General features: G+C 34.2%; 1 protein-coding gene across 1 annotated transcript in view; it reads left to right on the forward strand.

Moving 5' to 3' along the window:
* LOC149790718 (uncharacterized) overlaps window positions 1–15,151 on the forward strand; it is a 395,180-nt gene that overhangs the window by 205,999 nt on the left and 174,030 nt on the right. The window contains exon 4 of the mRNA XM_089973252.1: window positions 14,147–14,180. The gene's annotated coding sequence lies outside the window, so the exon portion shown is untranslated. The remainder of the gene's footprint in view (window positions 1–14,146; window positions 14,181–15,151) is intronic.

Consider the following 15,151-nt stretch of genomic DNA (forward strand, 5'->3'; position numbering starts at 1 on the left):
AAGCAAGATGCAATAATTTCTCAAGACTGAAAAGCCGGCCATATAATTTGTTTGTCAACAGGCGTGAGTGTTTAAATGCAGGAATGACTGTGCAATTACATTGTTTTAACTTGTAATAAGAGATTTCAATAGGAGGCTGCATATTTTGGTCGGAAATCACAAAGCAGGATGGAAGAGGCTTGTTATTATATGGTGGAACACGTTAGTATACATAACGCTTCAAATAAAAGTACCTGGTAACTGGGAACCCAGAGTAGTCCGAAGAATTTACGGATATATAAACTATTCATGATCAGTATCACGTGACCGTTTATATCAAACCAGGTTGCGGAAACTTCGTCCAATCATGACAATATAGTGTGGGTGTTTTTGTTTGTGTGTGTGTCACATGATGTTATAAGCTGCCCTAATTACTTACCTGTAAATTACTGATCTGCATCTTTTGCATTATTCTTCGATAACCAATTAATGCCAATCTTGTATACATTAACAAATGGAACGAGTGAGATTTCAAAAGCCCATGCACTTATGAAAACAACGAGCCTTAAGGATTTTAAGATTTTGAACAAGAAATGTTTACGAAAACTTCAATTATATTTGTTAAGATAAATTCTACAGAAGTGACATTCTACTATTTCTTTGGAAGATTGATTCCCCATCTCCAACCTTACCCGTCTACCGCCTCTCTCCCTTCCCTGCACACGCATAATGATGGGGAACATCTATTTCCTGGAAATGAAACTCTGAACAGAAGTGAAATCCATCTATTCAGTCATAGACAAAGCGCCTTTGATTTTAACAGTATTCTTATATTCTTCTTACATGCATTTGTAAACTTTGATAAGAGGGTGAGATGAGAGTGCGCCCGATTTCATGCGCAATAAAAGCAAAATGTGGCATCATACAAAGCGATGAGGTTAAAAGGCAGCCAGGAAGTAAGAAATTTAATATGCTCACGTATCGAATATAAAATAAAATAATTACAAAAAAAAAAAGAAGAAAAAAAGAAAAACAAAGGAAATGATGGAAATTTCATTCTCGGGTAAAGAAGAAGAAAACAAACATAACATGACGCTATTTCTTTGTTTATTTAAATACAAAATCACATTCGATAAGACGCATAGCTGTATTTTCATTCTGTTAGTACTGTATTATTTGATTGTAATGCTACTGAAAATTCTCGTTTACATCTACCCAGCACAGTTTTTTCTCAGAGACCTTTCTAATATTGCTTAATCCGATACTCTCCGTATTTAATGGAAAATTGCTGGTAGTGCAAGCTTGTTCAATTGTACTGCAACCAAGGCCCTCCGATCACCTCTTTTACTGTTCGACACATTCTTTACTTCCGCGATTGAGCATTACTGCACATTTACTACAAACGTAACAAGAAAGACATATTCAAGTAATAATTCATCTTAATTTTTGTTGCCTTGATCTGTTTTGTATTTCTCAGTTAATTTTTTAAATATTTGATTTTATCAAATCCGCAAATCTTGTATTTAGATGTGAGCGCATACTTCCATAAATGACTGAAATCTGGAGATATCAATCCAATAAAATGCTTAGATGCGTCTTGCTGTCTATATGGTTGTTTAATCTGATTGAACCATGGCCTCCAGCCGCGCGTGTTGCCGATGGTTAAGATTAACACAGCCTCTGATATACCATGGCCTGTATTCTTGAAACCTTTTGAGCACAATCCTTAGGTTCAACATCTCCAGATCTTGACGGGTTTATAAATTTAATTATAATGAAGTCGACAAAAAAAAAAAAAATTACGTTTTTCTTAACATGTGTACTTTTACAATGCAACCAATCTTTTTAAGACATATCGTATAAGTTCACAAATAAATTGGATCCAATTTTGTACCTGCAAAGACCCAGATGTGTCGTCCCAAAATCCGCTGGTGATCAGGGTCCTTGCACCTGGTTAGTAGTAATTAGTGGAACAAGCAACACACGTTTGTACTGCTGATGCACTAAGTTATGTTGATGCGTTTACACTGGACTTATAAGGGAGTATTGGCGGGATTTTGAACTTCAGCTTGCGTTTCATGCACACAAAAAAAATATTTGAGACAACGGGGTCAGCTGTGGAATAAGAAAATACCATCTATATGTCAGAATTTTTAAGCACCAAAGAGGCTCTGTCGAGTTCCCGCCTCTCATGATGATTCTGAGAGTAATAATTTCGCTATATTCGACCACGCATATGATTATTTACCTATAAAGACCAGGCAAGAATTAATGACACGGGAGAAGGAAAAAGAAAGCAAATAAAACCAAGAACGGAAATATATCTTTGTTTCAAATTAGAAGTAATGAATCAAATTTTTTTCTTCAGTTACCAATCTGTTTAAGTCGCATATTGTTAGACACGTTCCTGTAGTTGTTACCACGAGATAGATTTTATTCTTTTACTTCTTTCATTTGACTTACCATTACGTCGATTGCTAGATGGCGTTAGTGTTATATAATAACATGGCTTGAATGTGTTGATATAAAGCAGTTTGATATACCAATATTATTGTGATCCGCCCATGGCACATTAATACGCATATATAAATATTGTTACAAAATTATGTTATACATAACATTTGGCAATCGCTTCTATATTCTCTAAATCTGTGATAATTTCAACCGATTAATGGTTAGCGTTGTAATATAATAACGGTATAAATCTTAATAATCCACGTAATCTAAATGAATTAAACATGGTGCAGAATTTCATCTTTCCTCTCCCTGTGTGTCTCTCTCTGTCTCTCAGTCTGTATGTCTGTCTCTCTCATAACGCATATAATATGGGGATGTGGATTGAGAGAAGAAAAAAGAACAACTAAACATTTACCAAGTAACCTACAAAAACCTGGGAGATCAAACAGGGTTAGACGTAAACGTTCCACAAGATTTAAAAACAGTGTTCCCAGTTTAGATGGTACAAGGTTGCAATCGCCTGTTAAGACTTATATGATACATTTATATGTTAGGAGGATTACACATAGCGTAATCTATTTAATGCTTTATTTATTTTTAATCATTTCTTCATGTTGTACAAAACCTAATTGGGGTCTAAAACATTATTTATTATTAAAATGCCAAAGGCCGCTCTACTTTCCCTCAACCGTTGGTATGTCTCGCCACTTCTTACCCAACCACAACATCTCTCCCTCTCTCTCTGTCTGTGGACCTTCCTAGAATGTTACCAGGGAAAAGTCGTTCAAAAAACGAGCGCGGCAGGATTTGTCATGTGATTTGTCATTTTTCTCTGGAGCTTTCAATGATGGCAATACATACTCAAGCAAACCAACGGAAAGGGCAAAGATAGAAATGGAGGAAAGAAGCAAATAAATGTTCGGTAATGATGTTAATTAAATCGTAACAAGGACTTAGATCAGCTGTAATGGATTTCAATGTTTGAATTACCTCTTGATGGTTCCTCATTTTGCTTCGTTTATATTATCACTAGTTTCAACATGCTGCGCTTTCAGTGCTCAAGTACGTAATTATGCTGTGTTTCGTGTCGTTCTACTTTCTTCATTTAAACCAACTTTCATGTTACCATCATTAGAGTGTCTTATATTATTTAATCAATAAGAATGAAAACAAAAATCTAGAAAATAAAAGAAGCAATTTATCATTTACAGGGGAGATTGCCCTTATTCGCAAACGGTAAAGAACTTCATTTTATCGCGGACGCACTGAAAATGGTTGCGCAGAGTTCCTTCATTCCATTCATTCCTTCAATATACCGTAGCATGCATTCTTAACTGCGTTTGAAATGCAAGCATGTGTATTTGTATGTGATATAAATGAAATATATGTATAATATGTACGCTGTATCTTTGATATACCATTCATATACATTTTTCATTGAAAATTTTTGTAATGAAAATTTTATTAATCTCGTACACGCCTTCGGGAACTGCGTGTCAATCTGTGGTAGGTAGACAGACTCTCAGGCAATGCAACTGTTAATAATAATAATAATAATAAATACAAAATTCGTATATGATACTTCTTACGTGATCATATATAAACAAAAATAATGCAGACATACATACTCACAAACACACACACATATACATATTGATTGACTAAACTTAATTATCCTTCACATCGATAATGTGAATGTATCCATATATTCTGCATAAATAACACTACACTTTTCCTAATAACTCCGCAGCTTATTTCGCACAAAGCTCGAAATTTAGAGTCCAAGATCATAATGTGCAGATAAACATTAGGTGTTCCCATTGTTTCTTATCTTTCCATCATGCGTCTAATTCAAGCACTTCGAGAACAATTTTCCACCTCTTTTCTTTAAAAGGGTTGAATGAAAACATCACAAACTATGTTGTATGTAGGTGTTATGTACCGCCAATGATATCCAAAAGTTTGAAGCCTTATTATGGCGAAACAAAATTTAAAAGTTTCTTTCAAGATTTCAAACCTTATGTGACTTCTTTTTTTTTCTTTCACTCTCTCATTTAAGTTTACTTGCATGATGTATTTGGATTGTCTTTTTCTCTCCTTTTTTATGTTTAAAACATTTTTTTTTATAAAATTACGTCGTGGACAGAGAATCTACCGTAAATTATAAAATGTACCTTTTAAAAGTTAATGAAAATGATAAGCATTCGTCATAATATGATGTGGGATAAGAGGCCCAAATTCCCCATCCGGCATACACCAATATAAAGAAGGATGTAAATGAATAGTTGTAAGACAGTGCTAATATATGTACAAGACAGGGTGAATAGCAATGCTGACAGATTTCCCTGGAAACCTGCTGAATATCAAAATTGTTACTTTAATACACGAAAAAGGGGGGATCGAAGCTTAAACAAAATAAATTGTTTATTGAATTTAGGACTTGGGATAGCTACGTTGACAGATGACCTCAACAGCTTGCTGAAAATTCGTCATCAGTGGAAATTTAACTTGGCAATTTCATTTAAATGCATTTATTTTCAGACAATACCCCACATCCCATTCTGCAATGTAATCTATTGTGTTCCAAGTGATATTTAAAAAAGAAACACAACTTTGGTTCATTTTAACTTATAATTTAAACGGTGTGTTTTGTTAAAGTTATAGAAGAATACTTGAAATATATATGTTCAATTATTACTGTATTATAACATTAGCGATAATGTTGACATATGGTGCCAGTCATTGTCATTTTCCTTTCGAAGAGAAATTTATTATGTCGCATTTCATTGCCTTTTTACGTTATTTCGTCAAGTCGTTAAAAGCGAACGTTAAACTGACATAATCAGCCATCAACTGTAGAAACGTCATGGCGGAGCACAAATATTTTATTCTGTGTTGGTTTTCTGCTTCTTTTTGATAAGAATACAATTTTCCTTACATTGTGTTAGAAACAGAATCTCATACTAGTCTATTATCGACATGAAATTTACGAAATAGTTAAAGAATATAATATATCACTCGTTGCAAACATGCTCGTGCCACATATTTGTATTCAGCACGTGTCATGCATTTGATATGAAACAAATACTTACTTTAAAATTTATTTATAAAAAGCGACTGGAATGGAATGTTGGTCCATCCCTGTTCATTGCCTCACATGTGCTATTAACGAAAATATATTGAAATACAGTCGAGTGGGATTTATTTATGAATATCATAAAATGTTTTGCAGACTAAATTTTGCCTAACAGCGGCAATACGGATCTACAGCTAATTAGTGACACAGTAGCCCAAAACTACTCATTTGAATAACACATCTTTCTTGGATCAAAAATGGTGGCTGGAGGATGCATACTGTGTATTACAGGAGATTACAATCTAATGTATCTTTCGAGATATATTACAGATAAATATTAGATTACACTTATTGTTTCAGAAATATGTACATAACTCGACGGGGGCTTTGATTTTCGCTGGAGCAAGAACGCCGGTGCTCTAATTAAAAACATTAGGATCAAAATTAATACCCGCTTAGTACTGGTTAGTATTACATATTTTAGAACGAAACAAGATAAAACAAGAATTAAGTGTCCACGGTTACTTATTCCCACACGATCGTACATCAGCAACCTCTGAAAAATTCATAAATTGGCTATTATCATCAATGTTCAGACAAGTATTTGCGGTGGGGGATCATCTTGTATCTAGTTCTCTGAGCTTCTCAAAACTCTTGTGGCTTTATTTTATATAAGATTTTGTTCCACGTTGTTAAAAAAATATTCTGTCATCAAGCTATTTGATGATATTTTATTTTAAACAGACTATATTTCCATATTTAAAAGAAAGTCTTTTATCCAGTTGAGCGTCTTAACACTGCGGAGAACATGTGTAAATCGGATTTTGATCACGCTTGGTAATTATGTCTATATCATCGCAGAATTAGACAGGCTCTATAACAAGTGAAATCTTCCCAAAATGAATGATGTGATCTTTCATTTGTTTGACTAGGCTTCTCACTTTAACAGATCATCAAAATCATGGAGAAGCTGTATTATGAGCGAGAGCTTCCATGCAAACTATGATTTTATCTTTGGAAATAATTTTTAATAGACCATAATAGATTAGGTAAGAGCAACATGATAAAAATACTGAGATCGATTTTGCACAGGGGTCAATATGTTCTTTCAATTCTTTAGAATTCTGCTTACTTAAATGGTCAATCTTTAAGTTATGTAAGCCAAGTCAGCGATATATTTCCCTATTGTGTCTATTGTTAGACGGTTCACAGGATAGCCGAGTGGTCTAAAGCTCTCGCCTTTACTGATCTCTGCCATTACAACTCTGTCCGCGTGGGTTCCAGTCTCAGGCTCGGCTCTTGTGGGTATGTGAGAAAGCTTGCCAATAGCTTTCCATGGGTCGGTGGTTCTTACCGTGGTTTCCCTGGGTTCTGGTCGCCATGTATAGCCTATCTTGCGCTAAGTTGCAATAAACCCAAAACAACAACACTTATAACATGTTGTGCATGCAGCTTTAAAAACTGTAAAATAGTCTTTATGTCTGTTTTAAATTTCTGAATGCTCCTGGATTTTGAATAAGCATATTATTTCCTTCGGGAATTCTTTTACCTTGAGTTACCGGTAAACTCCAGAATCTTTAGAAATCCTAATATGTGCATGTGTTTTTGTTATTATTGTGTAATGTATTGGTATAGATTATATTTCACATATAATGACCTAGAAACAGGTAGCGTAAAGTAGTCCGCCGAATTTATCGAGGTGTAATACATTTCAAACGACTATCACGTGACAGTTGACATCCAGTAGAGAGAGAGAGAGAGAGATTTTATTAACATACACCAGACAGAACGGAAGAATAAATAATTTTAATACAACCAATACTATCATACAGGTGAGATCATTTTTAATTCGTACTCTACGGAGATTCGAACCCAGGTCCGCAGGTAAACGGCATCCATCGCCTTGCCTGCATATACGAGCCCATATTCCCTCACGACTAAGCAAACATCACCATATAATGATGTTACTCAGTCGGTCTTTATTCACTCGTGTGTACCAGACACACTCGCACGACGACCTAGTAATTAAATATCATTTATTTACACAGTCATTCCAGATTCCTATGAAAGAAATTAAGGTATATATAATTAATTATAGAGAATTATAAATATATACCAGACAGCACGGAAAATGCTATCCCTAGATTCCAAGAGAAGAATTCTTGATAATAGTAGGCAGAATTAATATTTTTATACACGCGGTGTGGATTTGGCTTGTTATTATATGGTGGAAGACGTTAATATACATAACGCTTCAAATAAAATCACCTGGTACCTGGGAACCAAAAGTAGTCCGAAGAATTTACAGATATATAAAATATCAAAGATCAGTATCACGTGACCGTTTATGTCAAATCAGGTTACATAATCTTCGTCCATTCATTAAAATATAGTGTGGGAGTTTTTGTTTGTGTGTGTGTGTGTGTGTGTGTGTGTGTGTCTCACATGATGTTTTTGGATGCCCTAATTACTTACCTGTAAACTACTGATCTACATGTTTTGCATCGTTCTTCGATAAACAATTAATGGCAAACATTTTATGTATTAACAAATGGAACGAGTGAGATTTCAAAAGCATATGTATATTACAAAATGAGCCTAAATGATTATAAGACTTTGAACAAGAAATGTATATGAAAACTTCAATAATATTTGTTAAGATAAATTCTACAGAAGTGACATTTTACAATTTCTTTGGTAATGTTGATTGCCCTAATCAACCTTACCCGTCTACCGCCCCTGCCCCTTCCCTGCACACATATGATGATGGCTGACATCTATTTCATGGAGCTGAACATATGAGTGAAAATAAAATGTATCTATTCAGCCATAGACCAAGCGCCATTGATTTTAGTAGTCTAAGATCCTTCTTCACGCCTTTGTAAACTTTGATAAGAGGGTGAGATGAGAGTGCGCCCGATTTCATGAGCAATAAAAGGAAAAGTTGGCATCATACAAAGCGATGAGGTTAAAAGGCAGCCAGGAAGTAAGAAATTTAATATGCTCACGTATCGAATATAAGGTAAAATTAAAAATAAAGAAAAGAAAAGGAGAAAATGAAATTCCATTCTCGACCAAAGAAATAGAATATAAACATTACATGATGCTATTTCTTTCTTTCTTTAAATACAAAATCGTATTCAATAAGACGCATAGCTTTATTTTCATTCTGTTAGTACTGTATTATGTGACTGTAATGCTACTTAAAATTCTCGTTTACATCTACCCAGCACAGTTCTCACTCAGAGACCTTTCTAATATTTCTTAATCCTATACTCCGCATATTCAATGGAAAATTGCTGGCAGTGCATGCTTCTTCAATTTTACTGCAACCAAGGCCCTCTGATCTCCATTTTTTACTGGGCAACAGTCTTTACATTCTCGTGATGAGCTTTACTGCACATTTACTACAGCCGTAACAAGAACGACATATTCAAGTACCACAGCCGTAACAAGAACGACATTTTCAAGTACTACAGCCGTAACAAGAACGACATTTTCAAGTACTACAGCCGTAACAAGAACGACATATTCAAGTACTACAGCCGTAACAAGAACGACATTTTCAAGTACTACAGCCGTAACAAGAACGACATATTCAAGTACTACAGCCGTAACAAGAACGATATATTCAAGTACTACAGCCGTAACAAGAACGACATATTCAAGTACTACAGCCGTAACAAGAACGACATATTCAAGTACTACAGCCGTAACAAGAACGACATATTCAAGTACTACAGCCGTAACAAGAACGACATATTCAAGTACTACAGCCGTAACAAGAACGATATATTCAAGTACTAATTCCTCATAGTTTTTATTGCCTTCATCTGTTTTGTATTTCTCAATTTTTTTTAAATTTTCGATTTTATCAAATCCGCAAATCTTGTGTTTAGAGGCGAGCGCATACTTCCGATAGTGTTTGCAATCTTGAGATATCAATCCAACAAAATACATCTAAGCTTCTCACTGTCTACATGGTGGTTTAATCTCATTAATCTCATTAATCTTATTAATCTCATTAAACCATTTAATCCAGCCGCGCGTGTTGCCGATGGTTAAGATTAACACAGCCTCTGATACACGACGGTCTATCTTCTTGAAACTTTTCGAGCACGATACTTAGGTTCAACGTCCCCGGATCTTTGTAAATTTAATTATAATTAAGCCGACTCAACAAAAAAAAAAAAAAAAAAAAAAAGAAAAAGTTTTTCTTAACTTGTCTACTTTTACCAGACTATCAATCTTTTAAGACATGTCGTATAAGTTCACTAATAAATCGGATCCAATTTTAAAACTGCAAAGAGCCAGATATGTCGTCCCAAAATTCGCTGGCAGATGAGGGTCCTCACAGCTTGTTAGAAGAAATCAGTCGAACAAACAACAGTCTATGTAGTTCTGACGCATTAAGTTATGTTGCTGCGTTAAGCCTGGACTTATAAGAAGTACTGGCGAGATTTTGAGCTTCATCTTGCCTTGCGTGCAAAAAATATAAGAAAATACCATCCATATGTCAGAATTTGTAAGCACCAAAGAGGCTCTGTCGAGTTCCCGCCTCTCATGATGATTCTGAGAGTAATAATTTCGCTATATCCGACCACGCATATGATTATTTACCTATAAAGACCAGGCAAGAATTAATGACACAGGAGAAGGAAAAAGAAAGCAAATACAATCAAGAACGGAAATATATCTTAGTTTTAAATTAGAAGTAATGAATCTAAATTTTTCTTCGGTTACCAATCTGTTTAAATCGGATGTTGTTAGACACGTTCCTGTAGTTGTTACCACGAGATAGATTTCATTTTTTGACTTATTTCATTTGACTTACCGTTACGTCGATTGCTAGATGGCGTTAGTGTTATATAATAACATGAATTGAATGTGTTTATATAAAGCAGTTTCATATACCAATATTATTGTGATCCGCCCATGGTACATTAATACGCATATATAAATATTGCTACAAAATTATGTTATATTTCAACAGTTGGCTATCGCTTCTATATTCTCTAACCTCTAATGAATTTCAACCGAATACTCATTAGCGTTGTAATAAGATAACGATATAAATATTATTAATCCACGTATTCTAAATGAATGAAACTTTGTGCATAATTTCATCTTTCCTCTCTCTCTGTCTCTCTCAGTCTCTCTGTCAGTCTGTATGTCTGTCTCTCTCATAACGGATATAATATGAGGATGCGGATTGAGAGAAGAAGATAAAAACCTAAACGTTTACCAAGTAACCTACAAGAACCTAGGACATCGAACAGGGTTAGACGTAAACGTTCCACAAGATTTTAATACGGCGTTCCCAGTTTAGATGGTACAAATTTGCAATCGCCTGTTATGACTTTGTGATACGTTTATATGTTAGGAGGAATGAACATAGCGTGATCTATTTAATGCTTTATTTATTTTTAATCGCTTCTTCGTGTTGTATAAAACCTAATTGGGGTCAAAAACATTATTTATTATTAAAATGTCCAAAGACCGCTCTACTCTGCCTCAACTATTCTATATCATTGTATGGGTTGGTAAGGCAGCAGACCAATGACCAGTAAAAAGTCATTGGGATGGGCAATGAATAAATATATTCTATGGTATGTCTCCGCACCTCTTACCCTACCACAACATCTCCATCTCTCTATTTCTCTCTCTCTGTCTCTCTCTCTCTCTCTGTGGACCATCGTAGAAGGGTACCAGGGAAAATTCGTGAAGAAAAAAAAAACGAGCGCGGCAGGATTTGTCATGCGATTTGTCTTTTTGCTCTGGACCTTTAAATGATGGCAATACATACTCAAGCAAACCAACGGAAAGGGCAAATATAGAAATGGAGGAAAGAAGCAAATAAATGTTCGGTAATGATGTTAATTAAATCGTAACAATGACTTAGATCAACTGTAATGCATTTCAATGTTTGAATTACCTCTTGATGGTTCCTCATTTTGCTTCGTTTATATTATCACTAGTTTCAACATGCTGCACTTTCAGTGCTCAAGTACGTAATTATGCTGTGTTCGTAGTGTTCTACTTTCTTCATTGAAATCAACTTTCATCTTACCACCATTAGAGTGTCTTATATTATTTAATCAATACGAATGAAAACAAAAATCTAAAAAATAAAAGAAGCAATTTATCATTTACAACGGAGATTGCCCTTACTCGCAAATGGTAAAGAACTTCATTTTATCGCGGACGCACTGAAGATGGTTGCGCAGAGTTCCTTCATTCCATTAATTCCTTCAATACATTGTAACATGCAATCTTAGCTACGTTTCAAATGCAAGCATGTGTATTTGTATGTGATATACATACAATATATGTATAATATGTATGCCGTGTCTTTGATATACCGCTCGTATACATTTTTCGTTGAAATATTTTTAACGAAAACTTCATAAATCTCGTTCTGTATATACACACCTTCGGGAACTGCGTGTCAGTTTGTGGTAGGTAGTCAGACTCTCACGCAATGCAACTGTTAAAATAATAATAATTAAAAAATAAATAAAAACAAAAATTATACATGATACTTCTTCCGTAATCATATATAAACAAAAATAATGCAGAAACACATACACTCGCAAATACACACATATACATATTGATTGACAAAATTAATTATCCTTCACATCGATATTGTGAATGTATCCATATATTTTGCATAAATAACAGTAAAATTTTCCTAATAACTCCACGGCTTATTTCGCATACAGCACGAAATTTAGAGTCCAAGATCACGATGTGCAGAAAAACAGTATTTGTCCCTACTGTTTTTTCTTTCCCTCATGCGTCTAATTCAAGCACTTCGAGAACAATTTTCCATCTCTTTTCTTTAGATGGGTTGAATGAAAACATCACAAACTATGTTGTATGTAGGTGTTACGTACCACCAATGATATCCAAAATTATAAAGCCTCATTATGGCGAAAAGATATTTTAAAGCCTCTTTCTAGATTTCAAACCATATGTGACTTCTTTCTTTCTTTCACTCTCTCATTTAAATATACTTGCATGATGTATTTTCATTGCGTTTTTTCCCCTCCTTTTTTATGTTTAGAACATATCTTTTTAAATTACGTCGTGGACAGAGAATCTACCGGAAATTATAAAATGTACCTTTTAAAAGTTTATGAAAATGATAAGCATTCGTCATAATATGATGTGGGATAAGAAGCCCAAATTCCCCATCCGGCATACACCAAGATACAGAAGGATGTAAATGAATAGTTGTAAGACAGTGCTAATATATGTACAAGACAGTGTGAATAGCAATGATAACTTATTTCCCTGGAAACCTGCTGAATAGCAAAATTGTTACTTGAATACAAGAAAAAGGGGGGATCGAAGCTTAAACAAAATAAATTGTTTACTGAATTTAGGGCTTGGGATAGCTACGCTGACAGATGAGGTAAAACACGTTGCTGAAAAGTCGTCATCAGTGGAAATTTAATTTGGCAATTTCATTTAAATGCAATTATTTTCAGACGATACCCCACATCCCAGGCTGCAATGTAATATATTGTGTCCCATGTGATATTTAAAAAAGAAACACAACTTTGGTTCATTATAACTTTTAATTTAAACGGTGTGTTTTAATAAAGCTATACAAGAATACGGGAAATATATATGAACAATAATCACTGTATTATGGCATCAACGATAATGTTACTATACGGTGCCAGTCAATGTCATTTTGCTTTGGAAGAGAAATTTATTATATCGCGTTACGTTGATTTTATTTACGTTATTGCGTCAAGTCGTTAAAAGCGAACGTTAAACTGACATAATAAGTCATCAACTGTAGAAACGTCATGGCGGAGCACAAATAATTGATGCAATGTTGGTTTTCTGCTTCTTTTTGTTAAAAATACAATTTTCCTTACATTGTGTTAGAAACAGAATCTCATACTAGTCCATTATCGACATGAAATTTACAAAATAGTTAAAGAATATATTATATCACTCGTTGCAAAAATGCTCGTGCCACATATTTGTATTCAGCACGTGTCATGTATTTGATATGAAACAAATACTTACTTTAAAATCTATTTATAAAAAGAGACTGGAATGGAATGTTGGTTCATTGCCTCACATGTGCTATTAACGAAAATATATTGAAATATAGTCGAGTGGGATTTATTTATGAATTTCATAAAATGTTTTGCAAACTAAATCTTGCCTAACAGTGGCAATACGGATCTACAGCTAATTAGTGACAACGTAGCCCAAAACTACTCATATGAATAACAAATGTTTCTTGGATCAAAAATGGTGGGGGGTATGCATTATATGTATTTCAGGAGATTACAATCTAATGTGTCTTTCGAGATATATTACAGATAAATATCAGATTATACTTATTGTTTCAGAAATATGTACATAACTCGACGGGGGCTTTGATTTTCGCTGGTGCAAGAACGCCGGTGCTCTAATTAAAAACATTAGGATCAAAATTAATACCCGCTTAGTACTGGTTAGTATTACATATTTTAGAATGAAACAAGATAAAAACAAGAATTAAGTGTCCACGGTGACTTATTCCCACACGATGGTACATTAACATACAGCTACCAGTATAATTAGTATAAACTAATAAATGTATATTTTTCTTTCCCTTTTCAGCGGCACAGTAATCAGTCTTGCTTCTATCCTTCAGGTAGGTTGTTCATATTTGACTCTTAAATATGACATTCTGTACTATAGTAAGGAGGATGTCTAAAGAGAGAGAGAGAGAGAGAGAGAGAGAGAGAGAGAGAGAGATGTTGGGACTTATGGCTGGCTCTTCACAGAATGTACAGTTGTTTAAAATGAAAGCATTTTACCGAAGGAAAACATGTTTATAAAATACCTCAGCATAGATAAATGGTTATATTACTTTCTACTGACCCTTACAAATACATCCACGCAAACCCTATTTAGAGCCTCAAAATCTAGCTTCAAATTTTAGGTAATCTTTGATTTAGTAATACAATCCAGGTAGGACATAACGACACAATCCAGTTCAAACTATATTTCAATTAGTGTTAAAAAATACATTTGGTGTTATATTTGGATTTCAAATCACTGTTTTATGCTTAAAACTTGTGTTGACTATTCAGATCATTTTAATGGAGAAAATGTGCTGTTATGCTAAGTGTTTAGACTCTAATAAACAATAACAAAAGAAAGAGTGAAAACAACATGCTTTGACAAATTAAACAAATAATTTATTTCCATGGAAAAATACTGTAAAAATGAAAAATAAGAACTTAGGGTTTTAAGAATCAAATCTAGAAATAATCCACGAATAAAATTTTAGAAGTTCTAGTAAATGTTCTAATTAATTCAAGCTCGAGTAGCGACGAAAACTCCAAAATGGAAGATGATGACGTATACGGTAGCCTTTATGATGGTGTAGCGTCTAGAGTTCTTTGTAATTCCACAGACAATGCTATTCTGGTGTTTGAATTTCTGAATAAAATTGAATCAATTTCTTCGTCCAAGAATTCTGTTTGAGCACTCAAATATTTCCAGGGGAAAAAAAAATATCTTTTCAACTCCAAATAATTTGAATAAAAGTTAAAATATAACTCCAACTGGTCACAAGCACACACTTTCCAGTGTAAAAGCCCAAACTGAGAAACATTT

This window comes from Sinohyriopsis cumingii, chromosome 10, assembly GCF_028554795.1.
Source record: "Sinohyriopsis cumingii isolate HCF-2022 chromosome 10, ASM2855479v2, whole genome shotgun sequence".
Taxonomy (NCBI): domain Eukaryota; kingdom Metazoa; phylum Mollusca; class Bivalvia; order Unionida; family Unionidae; genus Sinohyriopsis; species Sinohyriopsis cumingii.